The 6000-nt window shown below is 37.1% G+C and overlaps 1 protein-coding gene across 2 annotated transcripts in view; it reads right to left on the reverse strand.

Moving 5' to 3' along the window:
- LOC121407812 overlaps window positions 1–5651 on the reverse strand; it is a 43634-nt gene extending 37983 nt beyond the window's left edge. The window contains exon 1 of one of the 2 annotated variants that reach the window (XM_041599029.1): window positions 5571–5651. The gene's annotated coding sequence lies outside the window, so the exon portion shown is untranslated. The remainder of the gene's footprint in view (window positions 1–5570) is intronic. The other variant, XM_041599031.1, reaches the window with a different exon arrangement.
- Window positions 5652–6000: the final 349 nt, after the last annotated feature.

Here is a 6000-nt window from a genome sequence, read left to right on the forward strand (position 1 = left end):
TTTGGCGAGCCCCCCCCCCCAAAAAAAAGGTTTTAACAAGCAAAAAAAGGCTAAAAAGAGAAAGAAGAGACAAGAATATGAATGAAAAATCATTAAAATATCACTTTTGTGACCAAAATTACTAATTTCCATATAGTTGCTATTTAGTTATCATTAGTAATGTGGGAATAATTTTTGTATTCACCAGAGCGCTCAAAAACTTGAATTTTGGGCCCATTTTTGCGTATGCCCTCTATTGGTGGAAAGTAATATGGCAAGAAAATTTTCATTTTTTTATCTCTATTTTTAATAAAGAATAAATGATATAAAGAATCAAATTTAAATAAGAGCCAAGCAGTATGAATTAACAGGTCTAATGGAAGCAGTCAGTGTAAAAAAATCAAGCATTTGCCCCAAAGAAAAAGAGAAAATAAGCCAAACATTGCCACCCTTATTTTGTCACACATGGAGATATAACTGAGAACAAGGTTATATTATAACCTTGTTCATTGAATGAGTGCATACATGTAATGTTCACTCTAGGCGACACCGCAATACTTACCCGTGTTAAGAAACTGGGACTCCACTCACGCGCATTTGGGCAGCCCTAGCTTAGAACTAAGCTTTCTTTCCGTATTAAAAATCTTTATTCTTATGATTCAATAAATGTTAATGAATATATAATTACTCTTAAATCGGTACTCACAGGTTCTTTTTTTGAATTTTCTGCCGAATTCCCACGCTTCTGGCAACAATTCTGCCTACGATTCTGTCGCCATAGACAGCTGTTCATGCAACTTTATTTATAAATGGAGCGCCCCTTACGAGAGTTGTTAATGCCGCGGAGAAATCGTTAGGCATTTTGGCCTGTGATCAAGGCTTAGCTGTTCCATTTTTTTCATATGTGTGAGATCGAAATCACAGCAAGTAAACACTCTTCCATATGGAAGAGTGTATACTCGCTGTGATATGATCCCGATAGGGAGGCGCAACACCCCCACCCACATGGGCGCAAATCCCAGGGCCGGGGGACATGTACCCCTCACCCAAAATAGTAGGGGGCACATTATGAAATATCCCCCTACTAGTTTGGTCATTTCATTCAAAATCGAAATAAAACATTTGGAAGAGACGATCTTACTTTTGGGATGCCCCCCTTTTTTTGCTTGTTTGCTTGTCAAATTTCTTTTGGTTAAGATGACCTTCTTTAGGGGGTGATAAACCTTCTTTTTTTTGTTTGTTTGTTTGTCAAATTTTCCAGCCCCTGGTCCCCCTACCTTTGGGGAGAGATTTCCGCCCTTGCAAGTAGACATACTCTTGATATTGTTTGCGAATCTGCACGGACGTCGGAGGCTGGGGGATGAGGAAAAGCGGTGAGACGGGAACAAAAATAGAAGGGAAAAGAGGACAGAAAAAAGTGAAAGAAAGAAAAATTAATGGAAAATAAAAGGGAGGAGAAAATAGGGAGAAATGTGATGGGTTACGTCGAGATTTATGTGCCCGTGCAAAAAGAAATGAGCAGAGGTTGAGATGTTGTCCGTTTGGGCAAATGCCTGTCTGTTTCTCGGACTGGCGCCCGTGTTGCAAAAATTATTACCGTAAGCTGATGGAATCACTGCTTCATACCGACAGTGACAGGATTTAGCGGTTGTAGGTATAAATCGCGCTCTAACACTCTAAAACTGTGTTCTTTATCAAAAAGCTGTCCTTCATATTCATTTTCGCAAAAGAATATAAAGTTAATTTAAATCATTGTCTGTAGTTATCCTGTTTATGTTTAAAATACTTAGAAATTGGGTTAGGTTAGGGTTACCAAATTATCAGGGCAGAAAATATTTTTTTTTTTCTGATTTTGTGCGTCGAGCTGGCATTATTTGATCTGTGAGATTATGTTTTTGATGACATTCATTGTGTTCACAGCAATAATTATTAAACATTGCGCACGCGCCGTGCGCCGCATGAATTATGTAGATCAGTGAATAACTTACCGCTACAGACGAGCAGTTGCTCTATATATTCTATGTAATATAATATACAGAGCAACTGCCCATTTTTAATGGTCCATAATATACCCACTTTTTTCTTTTTTGGAAAGAGTATGAAGTTATCTACTGATATACTAAATGTACAATAAAAGTCATTATGTATTTCTTGACATTTCATTTACTTTTTTTCCCATCCCATAGCTGCTCGCATAGACCTACGCCGTCACAAATAACAAAACAAAATCTCACTTTTTTTTCTTTTTTGGTGGGGGATGGATTTTCCACTGGATATGCAATGGTACAATTTTTCAAATTATTTTTTTCTGCTATTTTCATAATAAACTTTAAATGATTTCGCCTGTGCACTATTATTTTTTTAAAGACAAAATAACAAAATTACATCTCGTCATCATCATCATAGCATCGTCACCAACTTCATTCTCATCTTCATCACCACTACCACCATCATTATCATCATCATCATCATCACCACCACCATCACCACCACTATCATCTTCACCAAGATAATTTTCATCATCATCATCATTGCCATCATCGTCTTTCTTTTTTTCTTATTTTTTCCCCTTCCCTTCTTTTTTTCCTTCCTATTTTCCTCCTTTTTTAGAGGGGCATACCACCACGCCCCCTCACTGGATATCGGCCTCTAATATGTTTGTTGTTGTATAAGTTGGCGGATGCCTCATGAAATGAAATAAGAGAAAATAAGGAAAGGGAAACTAAGAAGAAAAACAAGAAATGAGGAGAAGAAAAAAGAAAGCCAAACAAACAAGAAAAAACAATATCAAAATTTTGTTGTAAAGTCTTCTACGTCAGTTTAATAATTATGTTTTCAGTGAAATGAGAACATAAAAGAATTGAAACAAGTAAGAAGGGCTATACATCGTAGCAAAGAAATAGAGGGAAGCTCCGACACAATAAAAAGGGTGAGAAAAAGAAGACTTTGAAAACCTCACAACACGTACGAGCATAATAAAAAAAAAATGGAATAAGCGAGGACAAGTAGCTGAGGGACCCTCCCCCTCTCTCTCTATTTATTTATCTATCAAACTCGCATATACAAGAACTTCTTACTAATCAAAATATTGCGAGCAAAAAGCACGAGCTGACATTTTTTTTTAAATATTCAAAACTGATAGAGAGACGCATTTTAAACATTATTCATGAAACTTATTAATCATTCATTTCCAATCGTTCGATTGCGACAAATGATCTGAGAATTTAGTGTTTTTAGGAATTCATTAAAAGCATAAAGTTGTATCTCAACATTAAAATATTGCAGGCGCAACGCATGAGCTAAAGCTTTATACAAAGATAAAAAAATGACATTTTAAGTATTTTTGGTAATCACGAAAAAGATTGATATTTCATGAAAGAAAGCTCAAATCCCGAGGAGGAATATTTTTATGAATTGACTTTAAAAGCCGGGGGCCACTTCCATTCACGAGTGGATACCATGCGCGATCATGGGGTCTCAAAAAGCACCCTAAACACGTAATTTCCTGATTCTGAAAATGCACCCCTTAACAAGTATTGACGTGTACCGTACCCTTGACAAGAATTGGAAACAAAACGATACTCTTTAAATATTCCCTGAAATGCACAAGTACAGGAATGTTTATTGTTACGGGTCCTTCGGTCTTCGGCTTTTTTTACCTTTAATTGGCTTAGTACGACCCCACCTAGCTTCTACACCTTGCGCAAATTGGACTCTAAACACGAAGTGTTGGGGAAAACAAGGACATCCTTTATAAAACATTTTAATCTTGTTTTATCATCCCCTCAAATTCGACCCTAAACACGTAATTTTCCTAGCGAAATAGATATACCCCTTTTTCATTATTTTTGTGTTTTTGACACCCTTATCACGTTACGTACGTAACATGCCCTATAGTGAAAAAGATTTTTTTTTTTGGTCGCGCATATGGTATCCACTCATGTAAGTGGCCCCCGGGCTTAAAAAACTGTGGAAGCCCCATTTAATATTTGATTATGGGATTATAAGTCGAATAAAAGCTGAAAAAATAAAGTATTTTGTGTTCCTCTATCATAATTCTCTTTCTCTTTAACACTAGTTCCCTTTTTTTTGGGGGGGGGGATTTTGGTTAAAAAATTAAGCTAGGAGAGAAAAAAAATCATAATTTCTGGCTATAGTCGTTGAAGTGGTAGGGACACCCCCCCCCCCGTTGTTATGCATTATGCCAATATTAAGCTAGGAGAGAAAAAAAATCATAATTTCTGGCTATAGTCGTTGAAGTGGTAGGGACACACCCCCCCGTTGTTATGCATTATGCCAATATGGGACCAAATGATCCTTCATGTCCGGCGCGAAACTTATGCAATAAATTAAACTTTATTTTTTGAAAAATTTAAAGCTTGCGCTGTTAACTCAAATCGCTTTCACCTGGGGGGGGGATTTTGGTTAAAAAATTAAGCTAGGAGAGAAAAAAAAATCATAATTTCTGGCTATAGTCGTTGAAGTGGTAGGGACACCCCCCCCCCCCGCCCCCCCGTTGTTATGCATTATGCCAATATTAAGCTAGGAGAGAAAAAAAATCATAATTTCTGGCTATAGTCGTTGAAGTGGTAGGGACACCCCCCCCCCCCCCCCCCCCCGCCCCCCCCCCCCCCCCCGTTGTTATGCATTATGCCAATATGGGACCAAATGATCCTTCATGTCCGGCGCGAAACTTATGCAATAAATTAAACTTTATTTTTTGAAAAATTTAAAGCTTGCGCTGTTAACTCCAATCGCTTTCACCTGAATTTGCGATGAATGCTAGCGTTATGAAATATATCATTATCAACGTATGGCGAAAAGAATAACCAACCGATCACCTGACGAGAAAGCGTATCACGTGATCTGCATAACAGCTTCGATCGCGAGTCAGAAGTGAAGAGCAACTGCCAAGAAAATTAGGAAAAAGTCGTCAAAATGTAAGTTTCCCTTAATATCTTTCATTTTATTTTTGTTGCTAGCAATGTATTTAAGATCCTTAATTATAATATTGGCCAAAAAAAGAAATAGAGCGCGTACTTGTGAAATAATATCGAAATATCCTGTACTCAAAGATTTCTAACCCCGCAATTCCACTGATGTCGCCTATGAGGTCCATACATGTAATGTTTGGACCTCATTGGTACTAGGAGTGGTAATGTTTGGACCTCATTGGTACTAGGAGTGTGAACAACCAACAAAACAGAGACCGAAGCTTTTGGTCTAGGTGTACTGTAGCCTTCTTTATTTATTTTTTATAAAGACCTGGTTCGGTAGATTGGTTTTGTATAAAATCATTTAAAATGTGATTAGTTTGTGAACGGATTTAAGCCTGATGAATAGTTTTTGAAATGTTTTGAAAAGTTTGGACACCTTATCAATACATAAAAACACCATTTTGAAGCAGTGGGACTGAGACAGGTCGGACGCGGACTGAAAGTCAGAATTCAATTATCCAGGGCAAGGCCCCGAGCAAGGCTAGGAATAATATACGAAAATGTAACATAGTTTGGTTATCAGCATGCCTTCAATTTTGAAGTTACACGTAATCAGAATTTACCTAAATTAGGAAACGTAAAAATGTGAATTACCTGACCTCTCCCCAGGATCGTCTCACACATTACCGGCATGCACCTACGGTATATATATGATACGCTATAAGCGGCGTGTTTCTGAAATTTATGATAAAGAATAAGATTCGTTAGCTTGCTTTTAAATCAAATTTTATACAATTTCATGATATATCACATCATTTTGAAAACAAATATTTTGTTTATTTTAATGGAAGAATGAAATACGTTTGCAGATGATTTATTTAAAATGCGTTTCACATGGCGCATCATAAAAGATGGGCGACACGAAAGACGGTCCTTGCAAAGACCCTTTCGTGCAATCGGCCCCTGATCGATCAGAAAGAATAAGTTGAAACTTTGAAGTGCGCCAAAATTTATATTCCGTGTTTATATAGTTTTTATGTTGACTAAGGTTATTTTGGGCATAGAATCGACTGAACATACTAGT

This window comes from Lytechinus variegatus, chromosome 2 (genome assembly GCF_018143015.1).
Source record: "Lytechinus variegatus isolate NC3 chromosome 2, Lvar_3.0, whole genome shotgun sequence".
NCBI classification, from domain to species: Eukaryota; Metazoa; Echinodermata; class Echinoidea; order Temnopleuroida; family Toxopneustidae; genus Lytechinus; species Lytechinus variegatus.